The sequence below is a fragment of the Ambystoma mexicanum genome, chromosome 9 (genome assembly GCF_040938575.1).
Source record: "Ambystoma mexicanum isolate Mex_15411 chromosome 9, UKY_AmexF1_1, whole genome shotgun sequence".
Lineage (NCBI taxonomy): Eukaryota > Metazoa > Chordata > Amphibia > Caudata > Ambystomatidae > Ambystoma > Ambystoma mexicanum.
This window is the reverse complement of record NC_090931.1, coordinates 705,182,799-705,199,528: the sequence shown is the minus strand read 5'-3', so window position 1 is coordinate 705,199,528 and position 16,730 is coordinate 705,182,799. Positions and strand designations below refer to the sequence as shown.

The following is a 16,730-nucleotide window of genomic DNA, read 5'->3' as shown; positions in this document are numbered from 1 at the left end:
TCCAAGACGTTCTCGGAATACATGGGATTTCACCACAGAAAGATAACACCTTTATGGCCTCAGGCTAACGGCACCGTGAAATGTTTCATGAGCAATATCAAGCGCACGACTCAAATTACTTGGCTCACCGGAGAACCTGTAGAAAAGATGCTGTGTCAATTGAAGAGAGACTATAGAAACAGTCCGCACTGCACCACCTTCGGAAGTGATGTTTGGAAGAAACATAAGAACCCGACTTCTGCACATTACGCCAGAAGAGGATAGATACAGTGGCGATCAGGAAATGCGAGAGCAAGACGCTCGAAGGAAGGCTGACATGAAGAGAAAGGCAGATGAGAAAAGGAGAGCCAAAGAAAATGACCTCGAACCAGGGGTTGTGGTCATTGTGAGACAACCCCAAGGTCGCAAGAACATGGCCGCGTTTAACTGTTGTTCAAGTGAAGGGATCCCTCATCACAGCCGAGGGTTAATGTTAAATGTTAAAGGTATTTGTACCGCGCACCGTCACCAACGGAATTGGTCCCCAGGCGCTCTGGCGGATCTGTAAATGATAAGGTGGGGTGGGTTAGTAGGTGATGAGGGAGTAGGATAGTGAGAGGAGTGGTGTTCTGTTGGCAGCTTCAAATCGGTATACACCAGATGCTGAGCTTTGGTGCGGGTATTGGATCGGTGACAGGCTGCGTGTGCTGTTGGTCCGGCTTATGTGTTGTTGCAGTGTTGTGAAGTGCGTGCGGCTTGTTGTGAGAGATGGTTGTGTGAGTTTTTTGAGTGAGATAAGTATGCAGAGTTTGAGCTTATATTGGTTAGTGGGTTACCTGACCTTTGGCATGCTAGCATTTGCAGTTCTGTCCCAGTGTGGTGCCAGTTGACCCCCAAAACTCTATCTGGATGCGGCGCAGGCCAATGTTCAGAACTCTATACGGGTGTGGGCAAGCCAACATTCACAGTCCCATCCCGATGCGGCGCAAGCTAGCGTCTAGAGATCTGTCCAGGTGTGGGCATGCTATCATTCGCAACCCTACCTGGATGCTACGCAGACTGGTGTTCACAATTCCAAGTGTGGCACACGCCAACATTCAAGTTTCATCTAGGCGCGGGCTTGCTATCCTTCAATCAATCCCATCTAGTAGTGACGTAGGCCAATGTCTACAATTCTATGTGTGGCCTGTGCTAGTCTTTAGGTTTCGCATAGGTGCGGGCATGCTAACGCTCGAAGTCCTATCTAGATGCGACGCTGGCTAATATTTCACAAATCTATCTAGGTGTGGGTATGTTGGCATTAAGTTTTCACCTAGGTGCGGGCATGCCAACATGGGGGTGACAGAAAGATCACGAAGAGGAACTCCTCACACTTCCGGCCAATGCCTGGGATCGTGCCTGTTGCCGACCCCATCTAGCCAGATCTTTTACACGAATTGGAAACACCCTATGACGGAGACAGAGAAGACTCCAGCGCCGAGGTGCCGCCCTGGCCATCACAAGGTGGCCTTGAACAGAGAGACCAGCGACCCCAAAGAACTCGAAAAAAACCTCACTGGCTCATCGAAGAAATAAATTGAAGTAGGGCTTCATGTTAATATCAGGGGTGTGGGGGGTCTTTCACTGCCTCATGTCAAGTGGGGGAGGACACTGGACACGGGAAGGGGAGGGGCAGGCAAGGGAGGGGAAACGTCAGTTCGAGAAAATAAAGAAAGACGTGTTGTACCCCACCTCCTGCCTCCGCCTCCTTTGTATGTATGAGTGAGAGCGTCGCAGGTCCTTGGGGGCTAAGGCGGTCCACGAGAATACTACAGTATTCATAATGGAAAAGCAAAACTACACAGAACAATGTAAAGAAAATAACAGGAGTGCATGAATTGTTCGTGAAGTTGGGGCAGTAACCTCGGTGGATATTGTAGTATGAGAAAAAAAATATTCAGAAGTAACAATGTTTTCCCAAATAAAACGTTCGTTTTCTGACCTAATTAACCATAGTCACACATCCTTCTTAACCGAATGCCAAATACACACGGCTAAGGAGGCGAAAGTCGAAACTGGAAAACAGAAGAGAGCTGCGTAGAACGACTCGGAGTCCCAACAGTTTTAATTACGTCACAAAGAGAATGAGAGCCGCAGCGGAACGTTTATGCTTCACAGCAGTGTTTTTCAGCCGGACACGTTAAAGCGACGGACCAAGAGGGGGTTGCAAACAGAGTAGACATCACAGGCAGCAGCTGATCCCAGTGGCAACATATCATACACTGTAACAATGCTCTTCCCCGCAGGGCAGTGTCACCCGGTGCCCATTCAAGCTTTCTGTTTTGGCACACGGTGACCGAGCAAAGGAACCAATCACACAACACCGGGTGGAACCTGCAGACTCACAGGTGAATATGCCCCTTTTTGCCACAGGACTGTGGATTGCTTTCTGCTGTTGCATTCCTGTAATTGCTTTAATTTATTAAACTGCACACCACATTGTTTTATGAAATGTTTTATTTCAACCTACTCGAGCCGTTGTATCATGTTCTTATTTAATTATTAAATACCTCATTATCAGATCTGTTTGCATTGGGGGAACTCTCACATTTCCAGTGTGTTTTGTTTTGTCAAGCTATAATCAGTTCACCCATTGAATAAAGAAACACGCTGCAGATGTTTTCTACTTAGTAGCCTGTCTTCATACGCAATTGACATTATCTTATTTGCGTGAAGAAGCCATGAAGTGTGTCTGTACGCTGAGCTGAAAACTAAAAATGAGTATTATTCTCAGAAATGTTCATTGGGATTTATGTACCTGACTTTCAAAATGCTTGCACGTTGTGTCCCAAAAATGCCACTTAAGACATCCCTTTAAAGTTGAAAAGACTGCGTATTATTATTATTTTTTTACTGTAGTGTTTCAATTGGGGAAGAACATATGGTTTGTGTTGATATCTTCCTTGTTGACAAAACCGTCACCTCGTCACTGAAGAAGGGGCAAGCTGCTTATATGGGCTACTGGGCATTTCCTATGTGGACAAAGATTGGAATAAACATATGTTCCTTGAAACATGTACATGCGCACATAGTCGCTTGCAGTGGATCTGAACGCTTTGGAAAGTGGCCTGATTGTTACTTGACTAGTGTGGAATACGGCCGAGGTCCTGCTTGGACGGAAACAGTCCCTTGGTTTCATGCCACCCAGTGCTTCTATCGGATGCTGCAGTGGAGAGATGAGAGAAGCTGGGCGTGTTCTCTCAAGGCCCCATGGGATGCCGAAGCTCTGATGAGGTAATCTGAAAGGGGAACCTAAAGCGCTGTCTCACTTTCACTTATTACTGTAGGGCTGTATGCGCATGCTTTTGTTTTAACTTCGTGGTTTCTAGCTGCTTGTGAGAACTCATTAACCAGATGCACTTCCCCTTCTGATGACACCGGGGTAATCTACAAGGTGCTTGCATTTGTATTAATGCATCACTGACAAATGTACTCTAAATACATATTTCATATTTCTGTGGCAGTGTCATACATTTTTCTTTTTTTCCTGATTAGATTTGTATTTGTGCGTACAATTTTGAGCAAATATACTTGAGGCTGCAGTGTTCAATAGTCTGCAACTTTTAAATTATCCCGCAGGTGTTTTATGAGTTAATAACTTGGCCATTTTAGGATGAGATATTATTTATTTTATTGCAAACGGAATTACAAAAGTAGCGTTTGGTAGAGGCACCGTGAGCTTTGTGGACTTCAACTGGATGGGGTTCTTACCTGAGGTATGTAGGTAATGAAGCACAACAATGTGTTAAGACATTTTAGGTGAAGTTTCCTAATAGCTAGCATTTCCAAATATGTGTTAAAATTATTACTGTCGTGGGGCCTTCTATGTCGTTGTTAAAGGAAGATGAAGGGTTAGTAGCTTTAAATGGCCTCGTGATTGCTATGCGGGTAGTAGTTAACCTGCTCATTGAAACATCTTGGGTACAGAGATTGCCAATAAGGGGGGGGGGGAGCATTAACATATAAACTTTTCTACATTTGCAGTTTCAAATTTAGTTAATGTCGTACCCACGCTCTGTGCCGATGTGCCTACTTGGGGTTGTGCTGTCATTTGCCAGAGTGTTGTATAATTAGTTTTGGCGATGCTATGTCCTTAAGCGGTAAATGCTTTATTCCTTCATGTATATCTTAATCTAGACTATGAGTAGACCAACTATATAAAAATAGTCATTACAGTTTTGCACAGTAGCCAGCTTGGTGCAGTGCATTTTCCTACGTAACCCCAGCCTGGCTAGTGTACTCGTATTGCTAAAAAGGTGTGTGATGGTCAGTCGTTTCGTTTCCAGAATTTCTCATCATAACATCAGGGCTGAAGTGATTTGCCCCTATTAGCCGGGAGTTAGAGCCACACGGACACCGTAGCCAATAAAATAGCTCTAGTATCGATGCACAGCTCTTGCACTTGCGTCAAACTGGCTTGTGTTTGCCTCCTCACTTCTCTTTGGTAGCTATGCATGTCTCTGTAATGACTAGTTTGGTTGTGGAAGGAGGTCAACATTTCCAGCTGCAAGCTAGCTGGGCTGTTAGCACGCTTGTGTGTGTTGTTGGCATAGTGGGACTGGACACATGTCATAATGTTAAGCCATTAACCGAGGCCTAGTATTGTTGTAATCTGCCTTTTGTGGTCTTGCATTCCCCCCCTTTTTTTTTTTAAGTAAGGGAGTTCGAATTCCAGCATACCGAGTACTACTGCGTGAAGCAAAATAGGACTGTGTGAATGTGACCCTCATAATGGACGCAGTTGGTACATAAGCAGGTACATAAGCATTTGTATTTGTTTTGTGCTACATGATCTGGACAAAAAGGATATTAGTTTGAAGATTGCAAGACGAGTAATCTGCACAGCACATGTGTTTACAAACAATAGGGATCGAGAAGAGGCAGGGACAATTGAGGAAGGTTTGATAAATTCACATGGTTGGAGAGCTAATTTTATAACAAAATTGTTTGACAAGAGAAAGCACCAATGGGATAGATGGTGTTCGATAGAGATGTCCTGCAAAGGGGGTGCCAAAATAGACAAAGAAACATTAATGGACGAGAACTAGCAGACTGATATGTCATTGAACAATAGGTGAAGAAAACAGAGTTAAACTAGTCAGCTGAGAATTTGTTTGAGAAGGAAGAGTCAAACTCAGACTGCTATCTCAGTGAGGTTTAGGTGGATGTGGCCCAGGACTCTACAAACTGATATTGGCAAGCGTTTGTTGGAGTAAACGTGGGGCGAGATCTAACAGACTGTTATGTCATTGAGCATGATGTGACAAACTGATATGCCAATTATCATTTACGATGGATAGGCTACAATCTGGTATGAAAGATAGAGTGATGGTGGCGAGATTTGTAAGCTAGGTAAGTTCATTTAATGTAACCCGTTGTGGTGAATATAGAGGCAGTGAGGCATGGTATTAAATCATGGGGCATAAAGAACGGTAGAGATCATCCATGTAGGGCAGGGATCTGCAACCTTTGTCTCCCCCCCCCCCCCCAGATGTTCTGGACTACAACTCCCATCAAGCCTAGCCACCAGAGTCGATGGTGAGGAATCATGGTAGTTGTAGTCCAAAACATTAAAAAAAAAAAAATATATATATATATATATATATATAATATTACAGAGAGGAACAATGCTCTTTTGATCACTAAGAACGTACAATGGATACGTAATCAGATTTGGTGAGTTTGAGTAACATTCTGACCAGGTTGTGAAGGGGAGGAAATGGAACAGCACTGGGGAAAATACATGGGTGTACCTAAATAGATTAAGGACAACCAACGTTAGACATTTTTAAGTGTACGTAGATGGTATGGTCAGCTGTTATGGATGTGACCGTGATGGATGAAGTGATAGAGTGGAGGCAGAGAAAGTGAGGACAGAAGTATGTTAGAGCTGAGGGGAAAATGTTAGCTAGAGGTCAGATGAGAGGTAGGTTAAAAGGGTAACTCGGAGGCAAGGAGGTATGATTTTAGTTTGGTTTTGAACAAATCTGTGTGGACTGTTTTTCAGGTTTGTCTTGGGAAGTGAATTCCATGCAACTCTTAGGACTAACTGATCCATGTTCAACTGCTGTTCACATGGAGCCCTTCTCCACTTTGGCCTTCAAAGTTCTCAATTGAATATTTGCTACTACCACCAAGATCTGCAACTGTGGCGGCAAGCGAGAAGCACAGGAACGGCGAGGTGCCACAAGGGTAGAGAAGGCAGAGCGGAAATTACAAGAAGGTTTGTACAGTTGGATAGAGGAGGATAGATACAGTGGTGCCTTACCGTTCATAGATTTGTGAACCAGGAGAAGACATTTAAACTTGCCCTGTTTTGCATCATCAGCCATACAGCCTGGTGATGGTATGAGGAATTATGTATAAAGTGAGGGAGTCCAAAGAGAGTCCTGGTAGTGAAGTTAATGATCTTGCAGAGTGGACAGAAAACCTAGTTGGAGCGACCCAAGAGGGTGCTGGTGCCGTAGCCAAGTTTAGAGAAGATAAGAGATGCTTGGAAGTGTTGAAACAAAGGGGCTTCCTGATGGTCCCAGTATTTGGGAGGTTGAGGCGAGCTGCTGTTGCCGTTTTGGAGATGAAAGTGGAGTGGGTGTGAGGAGGTTTCTAGCTGTAGAATAGTAGGGGGGAGTGTCAAGTGGGAACTGGATAGGCAGGGGAAGAGATGAGAGAGAGAGTATTTGGCAGGAATGAAGAGCACCTTTTTGTTTTGGTTGAGTTTAACAACAGAGAGTTCAAAGCCATTCAGTAGGGACGGTTGGACATTTTGATAGAGAGATCAGAGGAGAGTTCAGGAAAAGAAGAATATTTGGGTGTCGTCCACGAAGAGTTGGTACGAGAACCCAAAAGAGGAAATTAGTACCCCAAGAGTAGAGGTGTAGAGTGTAAAGAGGAGGGGACCCAAGACAGAGCCTTGTGGAACACCAACAGTTAGGAGTGAGTTGAGAGGTGTTGTTGCTCCAGGGGACATACCATTCACAAGTTGCCAGGTAGGATTCATTCTAGGCAAGGGCTTGCTCTTGAATCCCAAGAACAACGAGAGCATTAAGGAGATCAGAGTGATTGACAGTGTCAACAGCAGGGATATTGGGATAGAAGATAGGTTGGAGGGCTTAGCAGAGGGGATGATGTTGGAGACATTCATGAGAGCAGTTTTCCGTGGAGTGACAGGAACAGAAACCTGCTTGTAGGGGGTCTTGAAGGTTTTGCATGTCTCGGAAATTGGTAAGGCAGTTGAACACAACCCTTTCAAGCACTTTAGAGAAGTGCAGAAGGAGAGGCACAAAGCAAATATTAGCCAGTAGGTTTGGCTAAGCCCCTTCCTTTTTTAGGTGAGGAATGGCCGTATCCATTTTTAAAATAAAAGGAAAGCAAGCAGACCCAGAGGACAGGTTGAAGAGTTCAGTGAGGTGAGGGGGCACTAAAGCAGCAATGGGCATGACTAGTTGATGAGCAAGAGGTCTGATGGGGCACAAGAGGGCTTAGCCTTGATTAGTAGAGATAGGACGTCTTTAGTATTAGTGTGACCAAAGTGGGAGATAGAGACTGAGGAATAAGGGTAGAGTAGGCAGAGTGTAGAATGTAGGAGGAGCGAGTCTTTCATTTTGGACATTTTTGAGTAAAGTATTCAGCTAGGTCATTAGCTGTGAGACAGGAGTTGATGGTTATAGGTTTAGGAGGAGTGAGGAGTGATTTAGCATGCCCTGTAGCCGGCCAGGATGGTTGGAGTGGCAGTTAATGAGGGTGGTGTGGAATTCTCTTTTCAATCTATCAATAGAGGACTCGAGAGAGTTCAAGTCTTGAAACACTTGTGTATATGCGCGTTATAAATGCCATATCATATCAAGGCAGAGAGGTAGAGTTGCAGGTCCTCATGCGAGTGGGTACTCCTCCATTTGCGCAGCAGTCAATGTATGTCTGTGCACACCTTTTGCTAGTACAAATGCATTTGCACACACCGAAAAAGTAGCGCATGCGAACTGCGCTCAATTCATGATCTGATAAGGAGCAAATGCACTTGCAACGCACATGTGCATGTTGCACATTTCTGGTGCAATCTACACATAAACGCACTCCTTTCCAACTGATTGGATGTGGAGGCGCTTTACTTACCTCCAAATCATATCTGCAAAATTAGACTGCTTGAAGGGAATGGCATGGACACGCAATACAAACAAGCAACACTTCTATAAACGATCATAGACAACAGCGATTCAAAATCAGCAAATCTCTTGCTACGTTTCTCCCTGTAAGGGTGCAGAAGGAGGAGACTGACACACAGGTGGCATAGTGGTTGCTATAAACTTTTATTTTGGTCCAAAAGGAAAGGAAAACCTATCTATCTCTATTTCTATTCCGTTTTCCCTGCCTCCACTAAAACACTAAGGGCTGTATCAGAATGTCAGTGTAAATCAATAGGCCACGGCCGTATGTCCAAAACCCTACTTCTGTCCCTTACACTTTTCACTAAACTAAAGAGAAAGTAGACCACCTTGGTCCAGAAGAATGACTCCCTTCTTCTGGACTGAGGATAACAGTTCACTTTCAGGCTTTGGCTCTTCAAGATTGCCCTCCAACATAAAAGACAAAGTTCCAGTTTTTCCCTTGGCAGGCACACTGCTTATCTTTTAACACTCTGTATCAGAAAGTAATTTCAGCTTTGGTTACCAGGAGAATTACTCCCTGCTCTGGGTCTCTTGATTTGCAATTCAACACAACAAGGGGGAATGACTCCCTTCGCCTGGTCCCTCTTTAACTATGATTTCACAGTTGAATGCTTCAACACTTTCAGTATTTCACTTTGTGGGTCCTAGACCCAGGCTTCCCCGGCTTCAGATGGTTCTATGTCATTCCATCGCCTGTTTTTATTCTGCTTTGTTTTTTGCTGCCTATTTGTTTGCCGCAAAAACTCATCACATTTTATTTTTTGGGGCTGGGGTTCCCCCCGAGTTTCTGTTATGACCAGCAGTCTGGGTACTTATGAAGGATACTCAGCCAGTTGAGATCTTCAGGTTACTATAATCGGGTTACATCACAAGAAGATAGGACGATCAGTCATATGGAAGCCCACTGGCTCCCACCACCCAGGCTACATCATCACCAACTGCCCTGGGTGGAATCCCATACACTCAGTATTCCAGTCAGTCACACTCCTGGCATTCCAATCATGACCTCATACCTGCAGAGACACACCATGCATTCAGGAGGAAGCATAAAGCAAGAAGCTAAAAATATAATAGGAATACCATTCCTAACAGTTCCCCCTTCCCAGCTATTTACAACTGATTCTCTACACCCCGAACCTCTTCTATCCATTTACACACACCCCATATTTTTGATACATTTTTGCAGCAAAAAAGTAGTGCCAAAAAACTCTTGGAAAAAAAAAGACAACTGATGAATGTACCTTCCAGACTTGGGCAGATTGGTTCACTCTCCTGCCAAGTACTGCCACAAGGAAGCACTTTCAGTCTTTCACTTTGAGGGTCGCAGATCTCCCTGTCTCCATACTTGGACAGCCTTGGTTCACTCTCCTGCCAAGTATTGCCACTAGGAAGATGGTTTGTACTTCTCTTGTGGGTGCGGGTCCCAGACCCGTATTTCTGTGTTGCTTTGCCTTGGCAGACCTGGTTCACTCCCCTGCCAGGTACTCTTGTGAAGAAGATGACTTGTACTTCTCCTGTCTCGTGGGTGCGGGTCCCAGATCCGTATTTCTCTACTTTTAGGTTTGGCATTCTTAATATTCTTCTTTACCCCAGGGGTTACCTTCTTGCCCCTGCTCTGTGGGTTTTGATCTGCTGCCACCTTCTGAGTCTTCCCCAATGCTATCCTGGCAAACCCAGGAACCTTTAGGGTTTCCGCTGGCATGCTGTGGTCGGTCTTGGGCCCTTCCTTCTTTGGTTTTGGACTTTCCATTGCTTCCCTCGCCCTCCGGTGCACTGTGGCAGCTCTGCAGTCTCGCAGACTGGGTGTCTGTACTGGACCGCACAGTTCAGCTTCTTCGCGGGTCTGGGCCTATGCTTTGCCAGCTTCCGAACCGGTCCTTCAGCGCTAAACCGTTTAAGGACTTCTCTGCCTTCTCGACAGTGTCCCGGTTAGCATCCCTTTCCTGCTTCCACAGCGCACTGCTTCGTTGCTCGCAGCTTCTCGAGGGAGGGCTTGACAACAGTGTTAGTCCTTCCTTCCTTCCTTCCTTTTAGGTCGAATGGGCCAGGATAACTAGAAGGCTCATTCAAGTTCTTCCCGGTGCTCTTTATTGCTCTACACCTCCTCCACATCCCAGTACTTAAGTGGGTCTCCCAAAGGTAGTCCTGTTACGTTTTCAGACTTCCAGACATACATGGAAGTATGGGCCATGGAGTTGGGGTTTTTAGGATAGGGAGGTGTATAGGGTGTGGGTGGAAGGTTGGCATACTGCATTCTCCCAAGATGTTACCCCCTGTCCCCCAGAGGGGGAGTCTGTCCCCATGAGATCCTCCCGCTGTGCACCACCCAGGGGGACTATCGGGTAGCAGCCTCACCACCCCGGCCTCATGGGAAGTGACTCCCCCTCGGGGAGAATTGACGACATCTCTGGATTCGTCACACCCATTTCAGAATTTGCTCCCCTTACAACTTGATCTACTTTAGATCTGTGTTGCAGACAGATCTCGGGAACTATTTCTGTTGACATGTTTTTACTTCCCTCACTTTTTGAAACTAGTTCCGTCTGATTCCATGTAATGTAACTTTTTCACTTGTCCCGTTCTTGTCCCCTTCTCCTTTGCAAGCTCTATATCTTTGATTTGCTCCTTCCATGTGAATAGGGATGCCATTTCTACCGCAATTTGTGGCAGGTGCAAATGGCTCTATGCGTGTTACTCTTCATGAATAACCATATTCACGTGGTTTCAGGCGCAAGCATACATTGTGGTTGGTGCAGTTTACTCCTGGTCAACTGAAACCTTTTTAAATCTAGCCCACAGTTTGTTAATAAGATTTCACTCTTCAACCTTCTCTGGGTATGTGCAAGTACCAGGGTAATCAAAGTAACAGTGTGACATCTCAGCAGATGCACAATACAGTCTGAGTTCACATTAAGTAATCTACACTAAGGGGCAAGGATGAATTGATGGGGACACTAACAAATTTGCAATCCTTTGTTTTAATACTGGGCAATGCGATTGGTTAGTTTATGGATGAATACAAATCCTTTGCAATGTTAATTTTTTGAAGATTCTCGTTAACACACCACTATGTTTAGTATTTGGAGATCTTAATTCTGAATGCCTCGACCTGCAGCATTATTTGTCAAGTGAGCGATCTGGAGCATCTGTTTTATCAAAAGAGAGGGGTTTATTTTTTCAAGACACAACGAGGAGTTGCGGGCTGTCACTTGCTAACGGTAATGTCGGTGGTGACATGCCTCTGCATTACACTTGGCTCAATAAATGTACCCAATCTACTCTAGATTATATCTTTTATGTCCGATGACATGAATTTTGTATGTTTGGATCTTAAAGTCAGATTCACAAAAGTGTTCACAGTTTGCTTGCTCTAACATTGGAGCTTGATCCTTTAAAAACAATTGAAAAATCTATTGGGGTCATTCCGAGGTTGGAGGTAACGGTCCTTACCGGCATGGCTCAAATAGCGTGCCCGGACAGTCATTAGCCCGCTAATAGAGGGCTATTACGACTTTGCGGGCACAAGCTTTGCGCCATGCCGGTAAGGGCATTACCGCCATGCCGTTAAAGGCACGAAAAATGCCCTTAGCAGCATCTGCTGCTATCGGCATGAACCAATGCGGCATTAGCAGTGACCACTAATAGCGATCACCGTAAATAAGCGAAACCGAAAGTAGCGTCATCACACAGGAACGGGAAGGAGCACGACGGCCATCTTTAAATACACAATCCATTGCCATCCTCAGCACACAGGACCTGTGGGACTCTGCTGTTTGTCAGAAAGCCTTCTCCAAACACACCACAATGCCCAAGGCCCTTAAGAAGGGAGCTGCCCGCCAGCGCAAGGAGCTCTTCAACGAGGATGAGTTGGAGATGCTAGCCGGGACACTGCAGGAGCATGCTGGGATTGTCTTTGCCAACAGCATGAAGAGGGAGGCCATCCTAAAAAAAAAGGAGATCTGGGCACTTGTTGCATAGAAAGTTAGTGCAGGTGGAAACACCCCACGCACCACAAAAGACTGTCGTAAGTGCTGGGACGACTCAGGGTACGGAACATACTCTCTGTCAACAGGAGCCAGGCAAGGGCAACAGGAGGAGGTCCCAGCTCACCCATCAAGCTGACCCCATGGGAGGACATGTGCGCCAGCATGATTGGAATGGAGGGGATAGAAGGTTTTCGCGAGATGGAGTGTGGCGCCACAACATCGGTCGATGGAGGCGAGTGTCCTAAGAAAACACTGTAATGCAGAGTCTGATGAAAGTCAACCAATATGACCTTCCAAAGAGGCAAGCCATGGCCCAACACACACACACTCCCAGCAAAGTAGCCGGACGCATCACAGACACATGCAGATGCCTGCAGCAAGGCAATGCCGTACCTGACACATACCACACAAAGATGTAAATGCCATAAATCACACAGCATGCAGGCCCCAACAAAAATGCATGTCAACACCCATTGCCCAGCCTGAGGAATCAGCCGAGGCACCACACTCTGAGGAATCCAGTTTGGCTGGGAAGGTGGTATGGGTGCCCGTTGAGGATGATTCATCAGAACTGTCCCGCACGCCCAGTCCACTGGCACCCCCCCAAATCTCATTCCTTGAGACGGACCACGCCACCACCCCAGAGCAGTCTGGGCAGGAGCAAATTGAAGGTCACTTTAGTCCGATAGTGGCGAGTGTTGAGGCTGAGCAGGACACCCAGGAACCATCCACCTCCACAGGTGCACCCGCAGGGCCGCCTCGTGCAGAGCAGCTGACTGCCCTTGTGCGGCAGTTCATTGAGGACCACACACAGGCTAGGCAGGAGTGGCGGGAGAACATTGCCTCTCTAGGCAGGACCATCTCTTATAACACCGCCACCATGGGCAAAATATTTGCCGAGAACACTAGTCGCCTCTGTGAGGAGGTCTCTGCCCTGCGCCAGGTACTAGGCTGCATAGCCGATGCCATGGAGGCAGGGCGTCCGGCAACCCAATTCGAGCAGGCGGCCACCCCGTCATCGTCTAGCTCGCCCAGACGAGCCTGCTTCGCAGGTCAACACGCACCCTGCGCCGGCCAGACATGCCGCCACCTGGTCCAGGGAGTGCGAATTTAGTCTGGACAGCCTGATGTAGGCATAAGAGACTTGATGAGACATGTGTGGGGGAGTTGTGGGGGGAGGCGGAGGGGAGTGAGGGTGTGTGGGGGAGTTGTGGGGGGAGGCGGAGGGGAGTGAGGGTGTGTGGGGGAGTTGTGGGGGGAGGCGGGAGAGGGGGAGGATGTGTGGGGGAGCTGTGGGGGGGAGAGGGATGAAGGTGGTGGAGGGTTATTGCATTTATTGCATTTTCTTTATTAAATTTAATACACCCGTTGTGTCGAAAGCAAGACCTGAGTGGACATTCATCATTTAGCGTGTGTCATTTATTCATATACAGTGCATAGTGTGCATGTACCCACACACCCAGTGGCCTCTGTCAGAATATCATGTCACACTCTGCAGCCATGCGTGTCAGTAATATTGTGCAATCACTGACTGACACACAGCACGTCCCTCCTGTGCATCGGCACCGCAATGATGTGCAGCCACTTCTTCATCACCAGGTGGTAGCAGTTCATTGTCAGGGGTCAGGGGCACGTTGCATCGGATACACATGTTGTGCAGCATAACACATGCCTTGATGGTCTTGGCCACCTTCTCATGCCTGTAGAGGAGTGCCCCAACTGACGGGCTAAGGCAGCAAAACCATGCCTTCAACAGGCCAAAGGTGTGGTCAATGACCACACGGGTAAGGGTGTGGGATCGATTGTAGTCCTCATGTCTGTTCTGTGTGTTTCGGACAGGGGTGATGAGCCACGACATCAAGGGATTGCCACTGTCACCAGCATGGGAGGCATAAAAGCTATATGCCAGTCGATTGATGATGGACAGCTGTACTAGTCACACATGTCGGCAGATTATCGTTGGTCAGATGCACATGTCCCTGGTAGTAGGCACGCCATTTTTTAGGCCCTCGATGTGTCCTGTGCCATGGAATGATGGTGTGGGTTGCATCTTCAAGATGATACACGGTGTGCTCTGCCGTCTTGTAGCTCATGCATTGTGTACGCATACAGCTATGTTTGTGTGAATTTAGTGATGTGTTGTGTTCTGTAGGATTTCTGATGGGGAGCGTTGGCAGTAGGCTCTGCAATGTTAGGCATTCTGCGCTGATTTTTGCCATGGTGACATGCAGCATTCCTGTGGTTGATCCGGGATATCGGGCACAACAATGTGTGATGATCTTGCATGCGTCACCTTCCATCTGCACCTGTTTGTAGTGGTATAGCTTGCGATTGCGGTAAACCACCTCCATGGCATGGAGGCCACCTTTTGTTTCAAGAATCTCCTGGGGAGTCTGTGGTAGGGATATGTATTCCATTGTGTGCTTGAGGAGGGCATCCAGCACTTGCTTCAGGATGCGAGTGAATAAGGGTGGTGATATGCCATGCATGTACCCCACCGTGTGCTGGTAGGTGGCTGTGGTAAGGGAGTGGAGCACCGACACTACCTTCAGTAGAGGGGGGATGGCGGTGCGTATTTCAATGAGGCTGAAAATCGTGTATCATGTCCACGATGGTGTTGATGGTGTCCCGGTCCAGATGGTACAGGGTGTGATTGTGCTGCGGGGTTGGGTTGGAGGAATTGGCTCTGATGTTTGGGTTTGGGGGCTGCATGCGTGGTTACGCTGACTGCACTGGTGGGGCATGCTGGGCCTGTCTCACCCTCCTTCTCCTGCTGCGTCTCCTCTGTGGTGCCTGCTGTTGGTGTTGGTGGTGTTCCTGGTGTTGCAATGCATGCATGTCCTCCAGCTGAAGTGTTGATGCTACTATTGAATTGATCTTGTTGTGGAAAGGGGTGTGGTGTGTGGGTGAGCTCCTTTTGGTCAGGGCCAGACTCCAGTGCCTCTATCTGTGCTGATGTTTTGCACCTGTGGCAGTTGGGAACACTGCATATGGCATTTTACGGTTGGTCAGAGATGCCGGTATTTACGGCATGCCAGAATCCACTTTTGACGCCTTCATGATGCCGGTATTTGCATGTCCACTTCACTTGTGATCTCCTCCAGTTTACGGCATGCCGCTATTGCCAGTATGATGGCCCGCATGCCCGCACCCATGCCGCTATTAGAGGCACTGTTATTTACGATGCCGCTAATAGCGGTTTGGCTGGTCGGAATAGCCCGGGGCGGTAAGGATTACCGGCATCGTTTATCCCTTACCTCCAACCTCGGAATTACCCCCTATGTGTTAAAGTTAACCCAAGAAATCATGCGCTTTTGTGGAAACCAGGTATTGCAGTTAGATTTAATAACGTTGTGTCGGGTGCCAATACTTTAAGGATTCATTAATAGACCCTTTCGCCTATGAATATGTGGTCCAGGAGTTATTGAAGGGACTGGTAATAGTTAGTTCTGGGGGTTCGACTATGACCAGGAATAAAAATAAAATTAGCATACTTTTGATGAAAGGATATGTGAGAGGAAGTGCCTCCTACGTACATCTTTAAGAGGACTCAATACACTAAAAAACGGAAGCCAACTCTTTGAAGCAAGCTTATACAAATTGGCTCAAAAGTTTTTGGGCCAAACTGTATAGTGCTGATGCAGAAGCTATGCCTTATGTGGTTCGTGAGTGAAATTCAGCCCCGTTCTGGAGGCTTATTAAGATGCTGGAATCTCAGTGTTCGCTTCAGATGCAACCAATTGAGACCTCAATTTGGAAAGACCATTTTTCAAATGTATTCTCGCTGGTTGGAACCAATACAAGCCTACCCCAATGCGAGGTAAAGTGGAAAGATTACATGCTGGTGGATTTGCTTTCGGTGCAGTCCTGTATTACTAAAAGTAAAGCATCCAAAGCTCTGTTGCCGGATGGTCTAGCAAACGCTACTTTAAATCCAATGTGCCCCTATGGACTTTAAGGGGGTTTGTTTACTAATATTTGTTCGCTAAATTCCCCTTTTCCCCTATTGGAGGGGTGCTTTATTTGAATTGATTAAAGCAGCGATAGATTGCTTCCCAAAAACTACCAGCCGATATCAATTCTGAATTCGGTAAGTAAAATCTTTGGTAGTTTGATATTGCAAGAACTCCAGAGTTGGGCAAGGGAAAAGGTTTTTTTGGATGTTTATCAGAGTTGAAGGGGTGCACGGGTACAGCCTTGAACTGCTTCTTGATTATTCTTTTACAGACCCAGGCTAGTGCCAAAAGAAACCTATTTACTGCACATTTTTAGATATTACTCAAGCTTTTGACTGCAGAAATTGAGTAGTCCTTTGGCAACAGCTAGATAAATTAGGTTGTTCTTCAGGAATACTTAGTATTTTAATTGCTTGCATTCCGAGACAAAGATCAAAATTTGTTTGGATCCTGTAGGAAATACTGCTAAATGGATATAAACTCATCATGGGCTTCGCCAAGGGTGCGTGTTGGCTCCATTCTTGTTTAATGTGTATATTGTTGATCTTGATGAATCCTTGAAGTGTATATTCCATGTTTATCTTAAATTGGGTAGTCTGGTTGTAAGT

At 46.4% G+C, this 16,730-nt stretch overlaps 1 protein-coding gene across 3 annotated transcripts in view; it reads left to right on the top strand.

Annotated features, from left to right (window-relative positions):
* Positions 1-2,027: 2,027 nt before the first annotated feature.
* Positions 2,028-16,730, top strand: part of PLEKHM3 (pleckstrin homology domain containing M3) — a 1,064,501-nt gene continuing 1,049,798 nt past the window's right edge. The window contains exon 1 of one of the 3 annotated variants that reach the window (XM_069615597.1): positions 2,028-2,366. The gene's annotated coding sequence lies outside the window, so the exon portion shown is untranslated. The remainder of the gene's footprint in view (positions 2,367-16,730) is intronic. The other 2 variants (XM_069615596.1, XM_069615595.1) reach the window with 2 other exon arrangements.